This window comes from the organism of the source record quoted next, unplaced genomic scaffold, assembly GCF_019419815.1.
Source record: "Pyrus x bretschneideri cultivar Hongxiangsu unplaced genomic scaffold, Pyrus_bretschneideri_v1 Contig61, whole genome shotgun sequence".
NCBI lineage: Eukaryota > Viridiplantae > Streptophyta > Magnoliopsida > Rosales > Rosaceae > Pyrus > Pyrus x bretschneideri.
In genome coordinates, this window is record NW_025999800.1 from 1,650,674 (window position 1) to 1,674,644 (window position 23,971).

General features: G+C 36.6%; 2 pseudogenes; one reads left to right on the forward strand and one right to left on the reverse strand.

Annotated features, from left to right (window-relative positions):
• The window catches only part of LOC103967682, a 61,427-nt pseudogene extending 37,456 nt beyond the window's left edge, over positions 1–23,971 (forward strand).
• On the reverse strand, positions 10,053–11,919 carry LOC103967679 (annotated as a pseudogene).

Below are 23,971 nucleotides of genomic sequence, written 5' to 3' on the forward strand. Positions count from 1 at the left end.
CATCTTCTATGAAACCCATCCCCAAATTTAGTTTGTAATTTTAAATTTTTTCCCCTAAAAGTATTGGAAGTTTTCATTTTGATCCTTTTATTCCTATCTAATCCAAACATTCCCTTTAGTATTCTCATTCTTTCTCCGTTTGCCATATGGCACCACCCTAAACTCACTTTCTCTTCCCTTCACCCCGAGTCAACCTTCTTTTCTTTCTCACTTTCAGCTCTCTCTCTTTCTCTCAGCTCAATACCCTCTCTCTCTCTCTCGCACTCTTATTTTCCTGATCAACTCACATACCCATGGACACCACCCTCACACCCTTAGAACCCAGACGCCACCTCCACGTTCGTTTGGACCTTATTCCTCTAACTCTCAGCTTTATGAAGCTTGGCGAGTTCGAGAACCTAGACTCCGGCGAACCGCCGTGGGTTTCGAGCAAGAGTCCAGCCATCTCCTGCCCTTCCACGGTGAATTGAAGGTGAAAAAACACTTCCCCTCACCTTGCACCTCCTTTTTCGAACATACCCTAAGGTGGTAGTTGGCCATTGACCGAAGCATGGGAGGCTTTCGGGTAAAATCAAGCAACTCAGGCCCTTTGGGCAGTTTAGGACCTGGTTTTAGGCCCGTTAGCCATTTAAACCCAAACCCTTGCCTTATTAGGCCTTCGGGCCATTTAGAACTCAGGCTTTAAGCCTGTTTACCCCTTGAAGCCCAAACCATTCAACCTTTATATTTTATTTTCTATTTAAACCCAAAGGGAAATCGGGCTAAACTTCAAGCCCAAGCCCCATTTGTGCAGTCTGGGGCCTTCGGCCAGTTGACCCTAAACCCTAAACCATTCCTTTTTGGGACGGGCCTTAAGCCCAAAACCCTTTAGACCCAACTCGGTCCAACCCAATACCCCTGACCTGGTTTGACTCAACCCTGTTTGACTGACCCGGTTAACGTTAGCGTTGACTTTGACTTTGACAGGTCAATGATCAACGTTGACTCTTTGATTTTTTTCGAGTTTTCATTCGGGACCCCTTCTAGGCTAATTTCAACATCATGGACCTATTTATGATGTTCATTTTCCCAAATTAAATCGTTTGAGTGTAGTTTTACTAATCGTACCCCTTTATGTTGTTCATATCCGTGTCCATATCAATGCCAGTATCCGTGTCCCCATTCGAATGTTTTTGCATCATCTATAATGTTACCTTTTTTTGCCTCATCAACTGCATATGTATAGAAGTTTATATATATATGTTAGCCATTTAGTCGAACTTGGGGAGAGTATATCGAGTATACTGGAGCTAGTACGAATACAATATCCTAGCTATATGTTATTGAATTACGAACTGCGACACTATAACGAACTTAGTGAAAACAAAAACCAAATTCTTTCCACGACTGCATGGTTCATCCACAACATCTTTACTAACAGAATGACTTTGTTCCTTAGAGTTTTATCTTGTCGGTCGATGATTGCCACTGGTTCCTTAACATAACTCACATCTTGACTTACCTCTAATGGTTTCGGCTGAATGACACGGAAGGGATCCGATACATATTTCCAAAGCATGGAAACATGAAAAACGTCGTGAATCTGGGATAACTCTAGTGGTAGCTCTAACCTATAAGCAATCGCACCAATTCTTTCTATGGTCTAATATGGGCCAACATAACGAGGACTCAACTTCCCTCGCTTACCAAAATGAACCACACCCTTCGAGGGTGACAACTTCAGAAAGACAAAGTCACAAATCTCGTAGTCACGATCCCTGGAATGTCGGTCAGTGATGCTCTTCTGTCAATTTTGTGCCATCTTCAAATTCCTCTTAATTAACTGGATGTTAGTATTAGTAGTGTCGACAATCTCCAGTCCCACTAACACTCGTTTATCGACCTCTGTCCAACATAATGGTGTCTAACATGCCTTCCCATACAGTGCCTCAAATAATGCCATGCCAATACTGGAGTGGTAGATGTTGTTCTAGGCAAACTCAAATAGTGACAGTTATCCCAACTACCATTCCACTAGAGAACACACACTCTGAACATGTCCTCCAAGGTCTGAATCATCATCTCCAATTGACCATTAGTTTGTGGATGGTAGGCAGTGCTGTACAACAACTTAGTATTCATGGCTTCATGGAACGCTCTCCAAAACTTGGAGGTAAATCTTGGATCTCTGTCCGGAACAATGGTGACGGGCACATCGTGAAGTTTAACGATATTATCAATGAATAATCATGTTAACTTCTCTAATGTGTAGGTCTGTCAAACAGGTAAGAAATGAGTAGTCTTGGTGAGTTGATCCACGATCACCCAGATGCCATCAAACCTCAACCGTGTGCTCGGCAAACCATACAAGAAATCCATAGTGATGTCTTCTCATTTCCACACGGGTATAAGTAGATTCTGCATTAGCCATTTGGGTCTCTGTCTATCTGCCTTCACATGCTGACAAATAATACATTTCCTCACATACTTTGCCGCATCCTACTTCATCGCATACCAGTAGTAGAACGAACGAATAGGGTGATACAACTTGGTATTCCCCGGATGCATGGCATACGCCGAAATATAGGCTTCATCAAGAATTTCCTTTTTCACCACTTCATCATCCTTAGGTACAAATAACCTGTTTCCTAACATTAAGGCTCCATCTCTTCGGATTTTCAAATCTTGTTTTGAACCATTCTGCATTATTCCTTTAATTCTGCACACTATTAGTCGAGCTCTTGAGCTTCTCGAACCAAATCCACCAAAACAGGTCGAATTTGGAAGTGTGCCAACAAAGCTCCATGTGAGTCTGGTGTCACTGCAATGTCGGTTTCTCGAAGAGAAAAACAATAGCGGAACATGGATAGCTAGAAGGGAGGCAAGTTATCCATAAGATTTCTGGCTAAATGCGTCCGTTATGACATTTGCATCACCAAATTTTTAAAGCAAAAACCACTACTCTGAGTTCCAGATCATGAGTGGGATAGTTTTTCTCATGAGTTTTAAGCTGCCTAGAGGCATAGGCAATGACTTTCCCATGCTGCATCAGAACACAACCCAATCCTGACACGATGCATCACTGTAACTTTCAAACTCACCGTCATCATTCGGAGGAGCAAGGACGGGGGCATGAGTAAGACGCTGCTTAAGTTCCTGAAAACTCCGTTCATAACTTTCATCCCAGTCGAATTTGACCCCCTTTCAGGTCAACTTAGTAAGAGGCCGACCAATCACTGAGAAGTCTTGCACAAAACGTCGGTAATAGCCAACCAGTCCTAGAAAACTCCTTAATTCAGTGACATTCCTCGGTTGTTCCCACATAGACACTGCAGAGATCTTCTGAGGGTCCACACAAATTCCCCTAGTGGAAACTACACGCCCAAGGAAACTAATCTGGTCAACCCAAAACTGACACTTACTAAACTTTGCATATAGTTGGTTCATCCTTAACCTTTCCAATAGTAACTTCAAGTGTTTCCTATGCTCAATATTACTCTTGGTGTAGCTCAGGATGTCATTAATGAATACAATTACAAACCAGTCAAGATACAGTTTGAAAACTCTATTCATCAAATCCATAAATGTTGCAGGTGTGTTCGTTAACCCAAAAGGCATGACACGAAACTCATAGTGTCCATACTTAGTGCGGAAAAGCAGTCTTTGGTACAACTTCATCTCGGATCAGCAGTTGATGATAACCCAAACGAAGATCGATCTTAGAGAACACCTAAGCACCCCTTAGTTGGTCAAATGGATCATCAATCTAAGGTAGGGGATAACGGTTATTCACTGTCACCTGATTAAGCTGCCTATAGTCGATAAACAGTACATAAGCGCCATGAGAAGACATGTTGGGCTGGATATAACCTTTATCCATAAGCTCTTGAACTTGGATCTTCAATTCCTTCAACTCAACTGGTGCCATTCGGTAGGGTGCCAAGTAAATAGGGTTGGTACTTAGAAGTAAATCAATGGTGAACTCGATTTCCCTCACAGGTGGTAACCCTGGCCAATCCTACAGAAAAACATCGGTGAATTCATTCACCACTGGCACATTCCTAAGACATAAAGAAAGTTCATCTTGTGTGACAACATGAGCTAAGAATCCCACCCAACCTTTATGTAGTAACTTCGTCGTCTGGATGACGGAAATAATGTTATTCTGTAGGATTTGTCGCTTACCCTGAAATGTGATCGCTGGTTGTCCAGGCTGATCAAATGTCACCAATTTCTCTCTGCAGTCGACATAAGCATTATGCCTAGATATCCAATTCATTCCCAGAATGATATCGAACTGTACAAGCTCAAATGGAATTAAATTGGCCTCCAAGAATTCCCATTTAACACTAATAAAGCAATCCCTATACTCTCACTATGCACAAAACAAATCTCCGGGGGCAATTGTATGTACATATCATATCCGAGCAAAGTAGGTTACGGGTTAACAACCCGTGCAAATTATAGAGATACGAAAAAAATAAGTAGCACCCGAATCAATCAGAACCTGAACTAAATTACCAAAAGCATGTAACGTACCAGTAATGACTCGGGGGTCCTGTTCCGCCTTTTGCTGAGTCATGGCGTTGATACACCCATGGGCCTTATGTCCAGGACCACTGTTATGACCGCCATGAGTCCTAGCACCCTAGGTGTTACGACTCGCTCGATTCCCCTGAGATCGACTGCTTAAAGCTACTCTTGAAAATTGCGGTTGTCTCTGAGTAGAAACCTGAGTACTCGGATTACCACTACCACCATAACGCTAAATGCTCGGATTATTACTCCTACCGTAGCTAGAACCAGGAGTAAAATCATTAAATAAAGGTGCAGTACTACAATTACGAGCGATGTGTCCAAAGCCGCCACACATGTAGCACTCATCCATATTAGTGGCGCAATCACCCTGATGACGCTTACCACAATGATCATAAGCTGCAATTGTAGGATTAAAATGGATGAAGGATCGCCTCGCCAACTCACTGCCTGATCCCTCACTGGATGATCCCAAACACTGACCTTGTCGTTTGAACAACTAAGAATGTCTAGGGCCTAAGGAATTAGAAGAAGTAGGATGCTCCCTCATACTTTAGGATAAAAAACCACGACCCCACTGATTCTGGTTCCGAGGCCTATTCTAGTTTCGCAGTTGATCTTGATTCTAGTGTTGATCCCCCTGAAGTCTGTTCCACTGGTACTGCTCAACTTTCAAGGCCGCCTCAATCATATCCTTATAAGATGCATACCAATGTGGTGCCAATAACTCACAGATGTCATCATTCATAGCAATCTCCAACTATGTCATTATCTATTGAGAATTATCATCAACCATAGGGTGGTGTCTCGCCAAACGCCGAAAAGTGTTATCAAACTCTATGATAGTCAGGTCGCCTTGGCGAAAGTTAGGAATTCTTGTCTCTTCCTCAACTGATACTCTAGACTTAAAAGGTGCTCGCTGAAGAGTCTCCTGACCGTAACCCAAGTTATAAAAGTTATGTGGGCGAGAGTCCTTCACTAACTTCCACCAAAGTCTTGCGTGCCTCTGAAGGAAATAACCAGCGATACTCGCCCACTTACCCACTGGGCACTTCATACCCTCAAGCGTATCCTTTATTTTCTTAAGCCAATCCTCGGCCTCCTCACATGCACCAACTGCTCTTAACTCAGTAACGACGTGGCTACGAGTAATCTCCATATAAGTACGGGTCAGCCCGCTATGACTAGGAAAAGCATTTCGCAAAATGAAGGTCAACTGCTGAATTCCTCCCATTTAACCAAAACGAGGTCGCCGAGGCACTTTTACACATTCCCATAAGAAGGATCCATGATTCTGATAAGAGGCAAAGAAGATTTAGAAAGACGAAAGATTGTGGCCCCAAGAGGGATTATGATTACCAAATGGAAGAATGAAGTCCTAAGTATGCTCTGATACCAATCTCACACGCCCTGATCTCGATGTCCAGGGGATAGCAGGATGGCCACGTGCTGGCCGGCACCCGAGGGTGATGCAAGCTATTTAATGAATGCATATGCCAAGAATATGTGAAACATGCATATAAATTTCGCACAACTATGCAAGTAATATTCAAAATACAACTTTTCCGAAATATAAGAATATTAAACTGCTAACAATGAATTAGTGACAATGCATGAAATGTTCAGAGCATACTATTAAAACAGATTACAAGCGGAAGGTAATACAGAAGTGCCATTACAAGTCAAACGTAGAGGAGATGACACAAGGATCACTGGTAGGAGAAGTCCTCGTAGCTCGAATTGTAAGCCTCATTTCTAAGTCCTGAGGGGGCGCAAAACAAACATGAGTGAACCAAGTTGATATATAAGTAGTATGAACATAAATATTCCACAACGTACTAACCCCCCAAAGTTTATGAAAACTAGTAACATATTAGGTGATAGGTTTTCTGAAAACCCAAGCATGCCATAAAACCTTTCATAAAACATATCTCATATATAATATGCTAAATAGTGGTATCAGTATCGCTTGAAGGCAGAACATTGCCCGTAGGCAAAACATCGCCCTTAGGTAGAGCATCGCCCGTAGGCAGAACATTGCCCGAGTTGTGTTTTTCGTTTTCGTTTCATATACATTATTAACAAATCGTGTCATGTCAAGCTCGTTATCTTAACGTGTTCTTAAAAACTGACCCGAGAACAACATAATACTCACTCTCTGATTTGGCCTAATAAAAAAAATGTCGCATGTTCTTTGGTTTTTAAAGCACAAGAAAAATTAATAACATGTCAATCCTTTACTAGAGCAATAACATGTGTAAAAAAATATTGGACAAAATTAAAAGGTGAGTACACGCTTATGAGTACCCAAGTATTATCAAAAAAGTAAAGGATATCATTTGCAAAAGTTTTGCAGGTTATTTGAATAGAGTGAAGCTAGGAGACCACATATTATTAACTAACATGTCAAGTACACAACAGTTGCCACATTAGATGGTACATCAATGTGATACAAAATATGATTTCCCTAACATTTAACATTTGGATATTAGGATATTTTTGGTATATGTTGGATTAAAAATATTCTAACAGACACTTTTTATGGAAGGTGCGGTGGGAGAGGGATGCATGCATTTTAACTTCTCATCATTATTTTATCTCTATATAGACACACAAGAAAGTCCTTATTTGAAAAGAGTCTTCTTAGCATTTCTCTACCAAGTAATAGTATTATGTGATTTACCAACCAATTAGTCTATTAGGCAACGACTAGATGCATGTTAGGCTGTTAGCCAATAGAAAAGATCCAACTACATGTTTTTGTGCAATCGTCTTTTTAGAGAGGACTAGGCAATGCTGCCCACGCGTTGCAGTGGGATTGAAAAGTATGTTGGTTACCATGCTTGAAAAACGGAGAGTGCAAGAAAACAGCAAGATAAATGTAGATATACAAAAGATTGGGACCATTTACCATACTTCGTTGTTTTCACCCAATTCTAAATTGGGACCAGCATTTGTATACAAAAGATCAGAAAATGCTAGACTATGTACATGCAAAAAATATTGACCAACCTAAAATACACATTCTGGACAACATTTACACAGAAAGCATTGGAAAATGCTGGCCTATGTACATGCCCAGAATATTGATCAACCTAGATAACAAATTGGGACCAGCATTTGCATACAAAATATTACAAAATGCTGGGCTATGTACATGCAAAAAATATTGTCTACACTGTTTGATGCATATTGATTAAAGGAGCGATAATAACATCAATTCAAAAGGAAGATTCAGTGTTCTTTCTGCAACAAATGGACAGGGGAAAGTTGATAACCGCCTTTTGCATGATCTGAAAAATACGATAAAACCAAGTGTTGTTTCAAGTAAGAAAATAGAGAAAGACAATCAGATAAAAGTATGTGGTATGTATTTTTTTTTTGTATAAGATAGAAACAGATAAAATGCTCTGGAGGAAAATTAAACAAACAATATTATATCAATTCGAAATAAGTATATGCTAAGAACGCTAAATTTCGACTGAAGTGAGTTGGATGGAAAATGCTTAAATAATTGGAAAGTGAAAATAGATGTGTTTGATTTGTGTACAAACAAATTAACACTTGCAGAACAAGTAAGCATTAAAGGTAGTTACCTAGTCTTTTTTGGAGGGACCGGAATATGTTTTTGCAGCAGCCGGAGACGATATATTTTTCAACAACTTGATAGGAACTTCTTCACTGTCTTAAATTTGTGACAAAAGCTGGCAAACATGAGTATACGATAGTTTAAAGTTTGCACATTGCCAAAAATAAAAAAAAATAAAAAAAAAATTATTAACTGAGGAACGACCTTTGTTCAGGACTGGCAAAAAGACATCTTCTGGCTGATTCTCTATTTCTTTTGAATGACTGGGCACTTGTGTCACGCATAGAAGTAGAAGATAAAACTGTGATTGACGACACTGCGATATCTCTTAGCAAGTTCTGTGGAGTTGCTGGTTCTATGGTTGAATCTTCAGAAACATTGTAAATCAAGACATTGTTCGTGTTCAACATGCTCTTCCTGGTTCCAAACCACAAATGAAAAATTTTCTTCTGCCCTATCAATCTCAGAAATTCGCTGGGCAATTGGTGTTGATCGACCAGTCTTTGATTCATCACCAAGTCTTTACAACTTGTGCCAAAGAGTTTCTCACGAGATTTACCAATAATCAAAGCGTTCATAAAATCATTGCAAAAATAAATAAAGGAAAGCAAAACCAGACGGATAAATCCCATCAATGAGAAGGACTCCCAATCCAACACACCATCCTTGACTTCAAAGGTTCTTCTACAATACCCAAGTAAACAGAGATATTTGTGGCACTAATAAGTAGAGTGATTAGCATAGTTACATATGTGGCCTCAAGCCAACCTTATTTGCATTTTGGAAAGTTGGAGAGGGATGAGAAGTGTTATGTTTCTTTGATTATTTGCCTTATGTTTGAGGGACTTTCAAAATTTCAGGGCATTTTATTCTAAATTGTGAAAAATGCACTACAAGAACATTATCAATAAATTACTCAGTCAATATAAAAACACTAGAAATGCACTATAAAGACACTGACCAAAGGACTTTCAAAATGACACCTTGGTTATTTGAAAGTTTTCTCAAATTTATTGCATCTAATCATTTCAAGTCCTTCCATCTTATTTTTGTACGCAGTACATTCTTAACGACTTTGGCCTAAATTCTTGCAATACACCCTTTAGTAACATGTCTCACAATCTATATTCGTCCTATAATATTGTAATTTAGTCATCTAATAAGAAAATAAAGAATAAAAAATATAGCCGGCAAAAATAGATTTTTATTTTATGTTATATTTTCAGTTTGAATAAGTATAATTTCACTGATTTCCAAATAGGTAAATCTTGCTTCCTCATCTGATCGATACACATTTTGTATTATACATAATTTCAAGAACTGGCATTTATGCTTATTAAATGATGCTGCATGCAAGAGCTAAACAATACAGAAAGCCTAATTAGGCTTTGGAAGGCAATGGAACCCGCTTGCGGTGTTCTGCAAGAGCCCGCAGTGGGTAGATGTTTCTATAAGCTGCATAATGTAGCATGCAGTTCTTCATGAACACTCCAATGATTTTCTGCCATATACAATTGGTGATTGGATGTTATAAAACGTTGCAAGTAAAATTTGAGCATACGTACGCAACACGAAATGTTATTGTGTTTCATCTTTTTTACTGGTCAAGCTTCCAATGCAAGTAATGTTAGGGAAATATTTTTGGTTGGAATAGATGTTAGGGTAACCAAGATACCTGCTGAGGAAAATCACCATTTTCCATCTGAGAGTTGATTATCAACTTTGCTGCACGATGAAGAGGCGTGGGGTCTCTTTCCGCCTGTCCTGCATGAATCAAACCCATCATAGCCCAAGCTGTGTGTACTAAATTTGATCGGTTTCCTTCAAGAGGAACGCACTCCTGCATCACCCACCACAGATTGAAATATTTTAGTCGAAGACAATGAGATTAACTAAGAGACTTGGAGCTAGCTTCAAACATAATCCACCTCCCATATTTTACCTTTTATGGACATGAAAGGTAGCTCTCTCCCCAACCACCGTTCTCTTTCTGGATTGCGAGTAGAAAATTACTAGCCTTGCGTATAACTGCACAGTTGTTGAAAGTCTTGCCAGCAGCTGTTAACCCTCCAAGAGCAAACCAGGTACCATATGTGAAGCAAACTCCCCAGTTCCCGTACCTGTGCAAATGTTTCTTAACTAAGTTGTTTCTCTGCTATAGTTGTTAATCAAAGAAACTGTGTATAATCAAATATTTATTCAATAATATGATATATATACCATGAACCATATTCCATTTGTATATTTTCAAGGTACAACTTCCTATGGCCGGGGTACAACTTCTTAAACAAAACTAAAGCCTGAATAGCAGATGAGGTGCATTCAACATATTCATGCTCAACAACAATGTCTGCGAAGAATTCCGAGGGATTCAACATCTGGGGAAAAAAGAAGAAGTGAGAATGTCCAGTAATTATATACTAATTAATAATGCCTACGCATCTAACTAAGTTCGACAACATTACTCCAGTTCTTTAAAATTCTTACTTCTAACCATTCTGCTGCTCCAGCTGGATCCCAGGCTGCTAATGTTACACCCCACCCCCGAATTATAGTGTAATTTCATAAATACCCTAAAATGTTTATGAAATGTCCAATTTGGTCCCCTATCTTAACCAAATCCGGACCCTCTATCTAGATTTCCAAACTCCCTCAAGATGCTTTTTAAAATAATCCCCATTTGGATCTTCAGCCCAACAAGCCAGCATGCATAAGACCTTTACCACACATCCAATTGTAATGTATCTGCTGTTTTCATCTTCGTAATGAATATGCTCCAATGTTGCTTCGAGAGTCCTTTTCCTAATCAGCTTGTTAAATGGCCAGCGAGTAAGAAGAGGCTCCGTACATATGTACAGACTATCCCACAGAAAGTCCTGTATCCAAGGATGAGGGCAGTAGATGTCCTACTGCATTCAAATTAGTGCAATCAGTTTATGTACCTAAACAAGAAAACATTAACTAATTAGATATCTTAATCAAGTTAAACTCACTTTAGCGCAGTGATGACGCACTCCCTCCAGTTGATTTCGTCACAAGGTTGAGCATAGAGTTCTTCCCTTAATTGTAGTATGAGAGGTGTGATTGGACCAACAAATCTTTTCCCATATAAATAGGACATAGGCATGTAAACCATCCTACAGTAGCACAACATTTTTGCTGCATTTGCATGATGTAGAAGAGATTAAAAAAGCAGACTATATATAGGTAGAGAGAGACTAATTAAATCTATCAACATGTGAAATATTGAATTATTTGTACTTGGGGAGTCCGGAATTGTGCTAACCTGGATGCATAGGAAGAAATGAAGGCAGAGTCTAAAACTCTGGGGGCATTGGGTTGCTTCCGGACCACTCAAACACACCAAGGTTCTCAAATAGCACTAGAACAGCAGCAACTAGTCGCATTATACTTCCAACGAAAGAAAGCCTCATTGCATGGATAGAATAAATGCAATTTAGACACACACTGTCAAATATGGCTCGATCACTCTTCAATAGATTGAAATAGTTAGGGTTATAAGTGATTTGGTGTACTATATGTAAAGTCATATTAATCTAGAGTTAAAAAGGAGGAACTCTACCTTTAGAAGATATAAGAGTAATGTTTAATTCTAAAGTTTACTGAATCTTTCTCCACAGAAAACAAATGCTAAAAGTTCAAAACAATTATTTGATTATGTATCAATGTATGCATTGGATACATATGGTATAATTTGCACCACTACACTTGAAGTTAAATATGACATATAACATCTATCTTTTCCTTTTAGATTGCAACTCTAATCCAGACAAATCCTATTACATATAATAATAGGGGCCCACAACTATTATAGTGTATCAATAATTATGTTATCTAACATCATTGAAAGTTATACAATCTTTATACATTGTCGATATTGCCCTGCCATCAATAGTAAATATTCCAAATAATTCAACCATACATTGCATAGATAAGGTATCAATATGTTGACGATTTGCTATAGTTATAGTGAAATTTAAGAACAACAGTTTTCTGAAGCCTAATAAAAACAGTTGGTCTTAGTGGTGCAGATAGGCATACCGAAAGCCAAGTTTTACCCCAAGGGGGGATGTGGGTAACACTGCCATGATCAAGAATCCACTTTCTAGCTCTTGCACAAGCATTGTCTTGGCCACCATCAGGTCCTTCTCCAAGAATACGCATACAAATGTAGTTGAGAGCTGTGCAGAACATGGTGCTATGTCCTTCAATGTGTAATCCCCAACCACCATCTTGGTTCTGAAATATCCAACACATTAATTAGCATTATTATTTAGTATTTTCTTTTATACAAGCGGGACTGACTTCGAATGCAGAAGTGAAAACTCTTGGCCAACTTAAATGCAACCCTTGTTAGTAGGTTAACACAAATAAGCACATTTTGAAAAATTATAATTTGATCCAATTTGTGTGGAAAAAATATCAAATATATATAATGTACCTGATGATAGTATATGTAATGCATAATTGGTGTTCTACATGGAACATAGTATTAAGATGCTCTGTAATGTAAGTGCACATGACTTGCAAATTTTGAATAAAAATTGAAAAAACTAATTACCAAAATTCCCAAAAATTAGAATTTAGGTAAAAACTCGAGAAAATATGCTATTTATTTTTAAGCCCCAAAACGGGAACATTGGATTGCAAATAAAGTGTTTTCATAGTTGGTTTAAAAGTGGAAAATGTTATGGCTTGAAAACAGATAGCACAAAGCACTAGTACAAAAAAGGCTTTGCACGACGCAGGACCTTCGTCGCGCAAAGTCAAAAAACGTCGTGCAAAAATTAGCCCAACGGACGTTCGTCGCGCATTCACCGTTGCGCTAAGTGCGTGAAAGCAGGGTTTGCGCGACGAAGAAGTGATCTACGTTGCCCAAAACCACTTTGCGCGACGAATTTCCTGCGTCGCGCAAAACCACTTTGCGCGAGGAATTTCCTGTGTCGCGCAAAACAACTTTGCGCAACTAAGAACCTGGGTCGCGCAAAGTGGTTTTGCGCAACGCAGATCACTTCTTCGTCGCGCAAAAAAGGCTTTGCACGACGCAGGACCTTCGTCGCGCAAAGCCAAAAAACGGCGTGCAAAAATTAGCCCAACGGACGTTCGTCGCGCATTCACCGTTGCGCTAAGTGCGTGAAAGCAGGGTTTGCGCGACGAAGAAGTGATCTACGTTGCGCAAAACCACTTTGCGCGATGAATTTCCTGCGTCGCGCAAAACCACTTTGCGCAACCTAGGTCCTGTGTTGCGCAAAACAACTTTGCGCAACTAAGAACCTGGGTCGCGCAAAGTGGTTTTGCGCAACGCAGATCACTTCTTCGTCGCGCAAACCTTTTTTTTTTTTTTGGCCAAAGAATTTTTTTTATTTAATTTTTAATAAATATTGTAATGAAATTCTAAACAATAATTATTAAACCAAGAAAAAATATTTAATTATAAAATATATAAAAATGTACACACAAGATGTCCAAAAACAAAAAAAAAAACTACTAATCTTCTAGGATACATCATGCTACTGGGTATCAGCTGGATGAAGTGGCTGGGAAGTTGAAGGTGGAGCAACATGACGTGTTGGCATCGGGATCTGGAGGCCGGACATCGTTAAAGCTTGTACAATCATACTCATCCTCTCGTCCTGGGTCCTAATGTGCTCGCCCTGGGCCACAAGCTGACCTTTTAGGGTTGTCACTTCCTCCTTCAAGGCATTGACCTCTCCTGTGGACGATGTGGAAGAGGAGGCACCCGTCTCAGGAACCCCCGCCTTCCCCATACATCGAACAACCTTGCCATAACGACGACCCAACTTCTGATCCAAGACCTCAGTCACGATCTGAATATTTGCATCATCGGGTACATTGACTTCCTCGATCGGGGTCTCCGGGGGAAGCTGGGATGTTGCTTCTTGGAGAACAGCAGTGGACTTTTCCACCATAACATCCTGTAATAATAAAGAAAAAACATATAATGTTCAATAACAAAATATAAATAATATTTGAACGATTCGTAAAAATAAGAATAATAAGAATTACATATACTTACATGAAGCTCCTTAGCGGTCTCATTGCCGGGTCGAACGTAAACGTCATTGAACAAGTCAATCTGTGGGAACTTAGAACCCTCCTAAAAAAAATCATTAAGTAAATTTTATTAGTCAATAATAAATAATAAAATGTATAAAATTTAAAAATTAATATACTTTTACCTGATGTCGTGCCTCAAGCCTATACGAAAAGGGCTTCGAACCGGAATGGTGGAGAAGTGTCTTTGAGTCCCGAGCTTTCTTGCCAGTAATAGATTTCTTCTATTAAACATACAATATACATGTTAGTGCGATTATTTGAATGAAATTATTAAAAAAAGCTTAAAAAGATAACAAAAACAGTAAATTATTATTAAAGTATTATGTACATACCACAAATTTTGGATCCATATAATGTTTACAGAGCCACTCCCAATCCTCTGGCCGGTCCCTCAACTCGTTTGGGCAACCCTCTAGGCGAGCAATCTCCGGATCATCCCATAGCTGAAAATGCGTGTGAAAAGCGCTCTTCCAATCTTTGTACCGGTTTGCTAAGGTCCCTTCTAAGTAGGCACTGACCTCAGGGGATAAGTCCTTAACATCAAAATTGACTTACAAATATGAAAAACAATAAAATAATATTAAGAAATTTAATAATATTAAGATAATATACTTTGGTTTATAATATTTGTAAACAAAATTTAAAAAAAAAAATGATAAGGGCTAAAAATTAATTTACTAACCGACAACTTGTCTCGCACCAGTTTCTTCGTCTCCTCGGGAATTTGTGCCCAAGACTCCCACCGCATAGGACAACAATTCCGAATAACATAACCACAGCTAGTAACAACGCTGCTATGCTGCTGTGAGGTAGCCGCTCCACGATGTTGCGAGTCATATGCAATCTTGATCAAGGAGGCGGACATACGTACAGCCTGTGCCTCTTTGTTTGATAAAAAGAGTTGTTATTTGGGGCTAGCAACCAGCAAGACAAATGCTCATATCATAGGTTTACGATTATCCTACGGGCTGCACATTTTTGAAAGTTGACATGAGGTTTATACTTAGTCAAAGAGACAAACCTAAATTATTCCTTTCAATTTTTGAAAGTCGACAACATTTTTTTTTCTTCCATGTACATTGGGTAATGCTAAAGATATCATATATTTAAATTATATTTTGTAAATCATATGACATGTTCATTGATGACTATATTATTTCTTATGTGTTGATTAACGTGCTTATTTTCTATTGGAGGCACATCAAATGATTTTTAGGCTAAAAATTAATTTACCTAACATTGCTCATTAAAATTATAGTTTCTTTTTTTTTTATATTTCGTTAGTTTTCCCTTTTTTTATTTTTTTATTAGCACATTACAAATTGTTGAATACACTCTACTCAATATTTAATATTAGATCCCACATCGCCCAGGAGAATGGATCTTCTATGCTATATGTAGATGCCCACCTCCATATAGCACGAGACATTTTGAGAGCTCACTGGCTTCAGGGTTTCGTAGGAACTCCGAAGTTAAGCGAGTTTGCACGAGAGCAATCTCAGGATGGGTGACCCCCTGGGAAGTTCTCGTGTGAGTTCCTATAAAAAAAAAACCTTTAGGGTGTGGTAGGGGCCCAAAACGAACAATATTGTGCTACGGTAAAGTCGAGCTAAGGATGTGGTAAGGGCCCGGACCGGAATGTGACATTTAATGTTTAATGAATTGTATAAAATGACTATTCATGCCTTAAAAAGTTAGGAAAAAAACAATTATTTTCTTCCTACACCCCAAATCATTTAAAAAGATTTTGATTTTTTTTTCCGTTCTTTCCCTTATTGCTCATTTTAGTTATTGTTAATTTAATTTGTATTATGTCCCTTGATCAACTGAAATGCATTATTCATGAATTAAAGACTACGGCCGATATGGGTTTTGATGAACTCCTCGAACCGAAGTGATTTTTCACAGTACTGGAAAAGAAGAAGCAACAAATAAAGAATACAGTAGTCAAAACTGATATTTCGAGGTTGCAAATGTTCGTTTCCCTTCTCTCTTTTTTTCACAAAGTTTTATTAGAGATTGCAAATGTGCTGAAGACAGACTTTAAATTATTTTTTGGGGACAAGATGAAGAACTTGATGTGGATTTTGGTGTGGGGTGTATGGAATGTGTGGTAAGGGTAATTTTGATTTGTAAGTGTGGTGTATTAAGATAATATTTAGTTAAAAAGTAAGTCTGAAATATTTTTAGTATGTGGGACATATTCAACAATATGTCGAGAGCTAAGAAAACAATCCAATATAAATGAGAGATTACAATGTATGAGAAAATAGAAATTAAATATTCACCAAAGGAGGAAGAAAAAACAACGGGCCTGCATTTTCAGCAGACCAATGGCCATCACTAGCCTGCAAAGTTGAAAAGAAGTGGACAAACCTTCTCAATGAAGTTGTGGCCTTTCCATGTGTGATTTCCTCTCCATCCTCAACTTTAAATGAGGGAATTGTCAGTTTCAGGTTCTTCTTAGGAACTGCTAGTTAGTGAACACAGAATTAAAAGCGAATCTGATGAGAGGATTGAAGTGATGGTTAAAAAATGGGAGACTTTGGATGCGATTCCTAACTATCAATGTTTATTGGTTGAAATCTTGTTCGTTTTAGTTTTTTTATCAAAGCCTTGACATTAATGTGATAATGTATTTCTACGTAAGTTATTATATTTTTTTTAAATTAAAAAATTAAAATTCATAGTTGTTTATATTAATGAGTTTTTAAATAAAACCCATAATTTGTGGGATTAAATATATTAAAAGATAAAGTATACTCTCCAATATATTGTATATAGAAACATGAGTACAATCACCAAAACTAACCAAAAAATTATTGTACCAAAACATGGGTAAATTTTTCAAAACCATGGAAAAAAAAAGTTATTAGGCTTAATAACATTATTAAATTTCTTCGATTAAACTTGACAATGATACACTCTCAAATCAAAGAAATAAAAGGTACCCATATAAGTTTAAAAAATGGATTAAAAAAACTTGAATGTATTTTATATTGAAAAATGGGTACATTTTATATATTTAAAAATGATAGATTTTACATATAACAAATTGATATATTTAAGAATGGGTATATTTAAGATTATATATATATATATATATATATATATATTATATGAATGGATAGATTTAAATTTTAAAAATTAAAAATCTTAATTAATGGATACAAACTTATTCTAATTTATCTTTTTATTTTGAAAATGTTTTTTTTTTTTAACAATAGGGTAAACTTCATAATAGACTACTAATAATGTGGTTCAAATTCATTAGCAATTATTGAACCTAAGACGTCTCATTTATGAGTAAAGAGGAATATTGTTAGATTGTAGTACTAGGTGGCGAAAATGATTTGAATTGAAACTTAATTAGGAGTTTAATAAGGGTGTGAGAATTAAAACCCTAAAATCAATTAATAGTTTTTATTTTAAAAAATTATATAACTTACATGTAAATTCATAAGATCTAAGTCAATGAACATTAGTAACTAATGACCGAATACTAATTTTCCTTTAAAAAAATTTATGATGAGATGTTATTACTAATTAAATTTTAATAAACCCTAAAAATTTATTGGTGTTGCCCATTAGATAGGAAAATAAAAACTTGCAAGTACTAGAAACAAGACTGACAAAAAGTTCTATTTTTTATTTTTATTATGTTAATACTATTACTATTATTATTATTATTATTATTATTATTATTATTATTATTATTACAACTAGGGCTACAAAAAATTCCTGAAAATCCCAAACCGTACCGAATTTTTTTTGAGACCAAACCGAAAAAATCCCAAAAATTCCGGTACACATCCCGAACCATTTGGTATGGGAATCGGTCTCACCATTTGACTTGTTCAGTAATCCCGAACCGAACCGAAGTTAGATTATATTGAGTTTAAACCCATATCTCACACTCTCTTTGCGTCTCATTCAACTCTTGAAGCAGCCACTAAGCCACCTCTCTCTCTATCAACCCTCCAACCCTTTTAGTCTTTCACTTTGAGCTTGAAACTCTCTGCCCACCCAGTCGAGTCTCGACCTTCACTCTGTCTTTCTTTCTCTTTCTCTCTCTCTCTGTCTCTCGTGACCTTCACTCTGTCTCTCTCTCTCGACCTTCACTCACTCTCCACTGATTCATTGTGTGTGTGTGTGTCTGCAGATTGTGTATCTGTGTGAATTGCTTTCATACCAAATTGAAGTTAAGAATTGGTGTGCACTGTGTAGATTTGGAACAAGCAAAGTTGCAACATGGAAGTGCAAGCTATTTTTAATTGAATTGTGAAAATATTTCAGGAATTCCGATCCATCCCGAAAGACCGATAATATTTTGGGAATACCGAAATTTTGGTTCGGGATTGGTGTTCAAATTCCTGAAAATTTTCTGTTTGGGATTCGGGATCCCATTTTCGGTTTGGGATTCCATATCGAACCACCCCTAATTACAACTTTTTTTGTACCCGCCAAACAAAGCTCCTTAATTTCAAGTCAAACTGGACTCCCCCTCAACCCAATAGCTCAAATGGGCTAGAGCCACTTTGGCATGCAATTGTAGCCAGTCCATAGGGCAAATGTCCACGCTGGAGCTCCTCTAATAAGACCGAGAGGAGCCCGAAGGCCCAGTGTAAAACTTGCAAACCAAATACTAAGGATAATGCTAGTGGTTAAATAAAGAGAAATTAGCGGGACTTTAAAAATAACAATCCTTTATAAAATCAAGGAAGAAAATACACTTGGGTAAAGTGTAAGATAACATTGGAGAATGCTAATAACAACTGCCAAATACTTTATATAAAAAAATATTAGAGAGGAAAAATCAAAGTCAAAATCTCGAGTGCTATAATAAATACCATTAATCAACTAAGGAAACCCTTTGCAACAACTCCCAAGTTAATAAGTTTTAGCGATGACTACTCTTTCTTAAGTAATAATTTCTCTCCACCTCAAATTATTTCAAGAGAAATACTAAGGTGACTCTCTCAAAATAAGGACTTTCTATGGACTCTCTTTAACCTCACAATTTAATGTTAATTTTCGAGTTAACCTTATAAAACATTATGCTAAAAATATGAAATGGTAGGAAGTTCATGAAGATTCCACTTTTGAAAGAATCTCTTTAGCATTTCTCTTATTTCAATTGATAGTCGACAATGAAAAATGAAAGTCCAATACAAACAGATTAAGGGAAATGAATTTTGTAGCACATTTCTTTCATTTACTGCTCACTAACTTTTTTTTTCTAGCCATTAGATTGAGGAAAGATATAGAATATAAGAAAAGAATATGCCAAAAATTACTTCCCATAGATCAAAAGTTAAAAGGGTCCAACGCTATTCACACATTTGTATCTTCTATGCATTTTTAAGTTAAAGGATATTGTTTGTATCGCTGGGATATTAGAGTACGTTGTGGTGCATTCAAGGAACACACTAGCATTAGGTCTCGTAATTTTTGACACAATCCGATAATCCGATTCGACACAACACGAAATTAACAGGTGTTCGGGTCGACACGATAACGAATCGGGTTGTTATCGGGTAACCCGATAAGCACCTGTTAAGATAGCAGGTTGGTTCGAATATACACATACGTAACACGATACATGATAAGCAAAATATTAATTTTATAATTTTATAACCCTAAAAAAATATTATAATAATTATACATATGATAATTTAACAATTTTATACCCCTAAAAACTATAATATTATATATATATATATATATTAAATTAAATATTAAAAATTGGTTTAAATATACATACCATTCAATTTCTTAAGTATTATACGTACAAAATAAATAAATTTAAATCTACTTAATAAATATACACACACACACCATTAAACTTGATAGGATACAAATTCTACGAAACTAATTTGAATGATCCAACCGTCAAACTTGTTTGTATATGCATCGAGATCGCATCAGCAAAAAATTGAGGAAAAAAAAACATTCAGAGATCAAGTAAGGGGACAAAACTTTTCGACGGTTATCAATGAAAAATCACGATTTAACGGTTATTTTAACTCCGATTTTGATGATTTTTTACAACTACACTCCTTGACCCTATACGAATACAATGAATGAACTCGATCTTCAATTTAAAATATTTACACTAGTGGATACCACAAAATCTTATGTTATACTTAATGGAAGTATGAATAAACTCTTAAGTGTTAGTGAATATATCTTTTTGATGAGATACGCATTCTATAAAACTAATTTCAATGATCCAACCATCAAACTTGTTTGTACATGTTTTGAGATCACATATGCTAAAAATCACAAAAAACAAACATTCAAAGATCAAGTAACGGGACAAAACTTTTCAACGGTTATCAACAAAAAATCACAATTTAACGGTTATTTTAACTCCGATGTTGATGATTTTTTACAACTACACTCCTTGACCATATATGAATACAATGAACGAACTTGATCTTCAATTTAAAATATTTACACTAATGGATGCCACAAAATCTTATGTTATACTTAATGAAAGTATAAACAAACTTTAAGTGTTAGTTAATCTATTGTTTTGATGGGATACACATTCTACGAAACTAGTTTCAACGATCCAACCGTCAAACATGTTTGTATATACTTCGAGATCGTATATGCCAAAAATTGAAAAAAACAAACATTCAAAGATCAAGTAACGGGAGAAAACTTTTCGACGGTTATCAATGAAAAATTAGGATTTAATGGTTATTTTAACTTCGATTTTGATGATTTTTTACAGCTACACTCCTTGACCCTATACAAATACATTGAATTAACTCGATCTTCAATTTAAAATATTTACACTAGTGGATACCACAAAATCTTATTTATACTTAATGAAAGTATGAATAAACTCTTAAATGTTAGTAAATCTATTGTTTTGATGGGATACGCATTCTACAAAATTAGTTTCAACGATCCAACCGTCAAACATATTTGTATATACTTTGAAATTGCATACGCCAAAAAATTGCAAAAACAAAATTTAGAGATCAAGTAATGAGACAAAACTTTTCGACGGTTATCAATGAAAAATCACGATTTAACAGTTAGTTTAACTTCGATTTTGATGATTTTTTTACAGCTACACTCCTTAACCGTACATGAATACAATGAATGAACTCAATATGCAATTTAAAATATTTATACTAGTGGATACTACAAAATCTTATGTTATACTTAATGAAAGTATGAATAAACTCTTAAGTGTTAGTGAATCTATCGTTTTGGTGGGATACGCATTCTACGAAATTAATTTCAACGATCCAACCGTCAAACTTGTTTGTATATACTTTGAGATTGCATATGCTAAAAATCGCGAAAAACAAACATTCAAAGATCAAGTAAAGGGACAAAACCTTTCGATGGTTATCAATGAAAAATCACGATTTAACGGTTATTTTAACTCCGATTTTGATGACTACACTCCTTGACCCTATATGAATACAATGAATGAACTCGATCTTCAATTTAAAATATTTACACTAGTGGATACCACAAAATCTTATGTTATACTTAATGAAAGTATGAATAAACTCTTAAGTGTTAGTGAATCTATTGTTTTGATGGGATACACATTCTACGAAATTAATTTTAACGATCCAACCATCAAACATATTTGTATATACTTCGAGATCACATACGCCAAAAATTACAAAAAACAAACATTCAGAGATTAAGTAATGAGACAAAAACTTTTTGACAGTTATCAACGAAAAATCACGATTTAACGGTTATTTTAACTCCGATTTTGATGATTTTTTACAGCTACACTCCTTGACCCTGTATGAATACAATGAATAAATTCGATCTTTAATTTAAAATATTTACCCCAGTGGATACAACAAAATCTTATGTTATACTTAATGAAAGTATAAATAAATTCTGAGTGTTAGTGAATCTATCGTTTTGATGGGATACGCATTCTACGAAATTAATTTTAACAATCCAACCGTCAAACTTGTTTGTATATGCTTTAAGATCGCATACTCCAAAAATCGCAAAAAACAAACATTCAGAGATCAAGTAACAGGACAAAACATTTCAACGGTTATCAACAAAAAATCACGATTTAACGGTTATTTTAACTCTAATCAAGACCATGGATGGCAAGTTTCTGATTCCACTGCAGATGGTTTAAAGGTAACAAATACTTCAACTTAGTTGGTTTAAAGGTAACAAATACTTCAACTTAGTTATCCACCTTAAATGTTATTTCTATATTTCTCACTACAACACCCTCTACAGTGTTGCCTGCTTTTATCGATGATGCCACCAGAGATGGTTGGTGAAAAAATGGAACCTGAGAGGTTATATGATGCTGTCAATGTCATAATTTCCCTACAGGTGACAACTATTATGTCTGTCAGTCATATATATGAGTTTGAGTTGAATTTTGTTTCCCTGCCGTAATCATATTTGGATCTATGCATGGCTGCCTTACTTTAAAAACCTTTTAGCATTTCAAGGCATTTGTTCTTCACTGCATGGTCTATCAGGTCTCTCTACTCATTAAAAATTTCATTTTTATGGCTCATTGTAGAGTAAGAATGGTGGTTTAGCGGCCTGGGAACCAGCAGGAGCAGCAGAATGGTTAGAAGTAAGAATTTTAAAGAATTGGAGTCATGTTGTTGAACTTAGTCTGATGCGTATGAAACTATAGTTTTTTAAGGCGTTATTAATTAGTATACCTACTGGATATTCTCTCTTCTTTTTTCTCCCCATTTGTTGAATCCTATAGAATTCTTCGCCGACATTGTGGTTGAGCATGAATATGTTGAATGTACTTCATCTGCAATTCAGGCGTTAGTTTTGTTTAAGAAGTTGTACCCTGGCCACAGGAAGAAAGAGATCGATCAATTTATTACCAATGCAGCACAGTACCTCGAAAATACACAAATGGCAGATGGTTCATGGTATATCATATTTTTAAATCAAAATTTGATTATATACATTTCTTTGATTAACAACTGGAGAAAAAAAGAACTTAGTTAAGAACATTTGCACAGGTACGGGAATTGGGGAGTTTGCTTCACATATGGTACCTGGTTTGCTCTTGGAGGGTTAACAGCTGCTGGCAAGACTTTCAACAATTGTGCAGTTATACGCAAAGCTATTAGGTTTTTCACTCACAATCCAGAAAGAGAACGGTGGTTGGGGAGAGAGCTACCTTTCATGTCCAAAAAAGGTAAAATATGGGAGGTGGATTATGTTTGAAGCTAGCTCCAAGTTTCTTAGTTAATCTCATTGTCTTAGACTAAAATATTTCACTCTGTGGTGGGTGATACAGGAGTATGTTCCTCTTGAAGGAAACCGATCAAATTTAGTACACACAGCTTGGGCTATGATGGGTTTAATTCATGCAGGACAGGCGGAAAGAGACCCCACACCTCTTCATCGTGCAGCAAATTTGATAATCAATTCACAGATGGAAAATGGTGATTTTCCTCAGCAGGTATCTTGCTTACTGTAACATCTATTCCAACCAAAAATATTTCCCTTATGTTACTTGCATTGCAAGCTTGACGAGCAAAAAAAGATGAAACACAAAATAACATATTGTGTTACGTATACGTATGCTCCAATTTTTACTTGCAACGTTTTATAACTTCTAATCACTAATTATATATCGCAGGAAATCACTGGAGTGATCATGAAGAACTGCATGCTACATTATGCAGCTTATAGAAACATCCACCCACTGTGGGCTCTTGCAGAATACCGCAAGCGGGTTCCATTGCCTTCCAAAGCCTAATTAGGCATTCT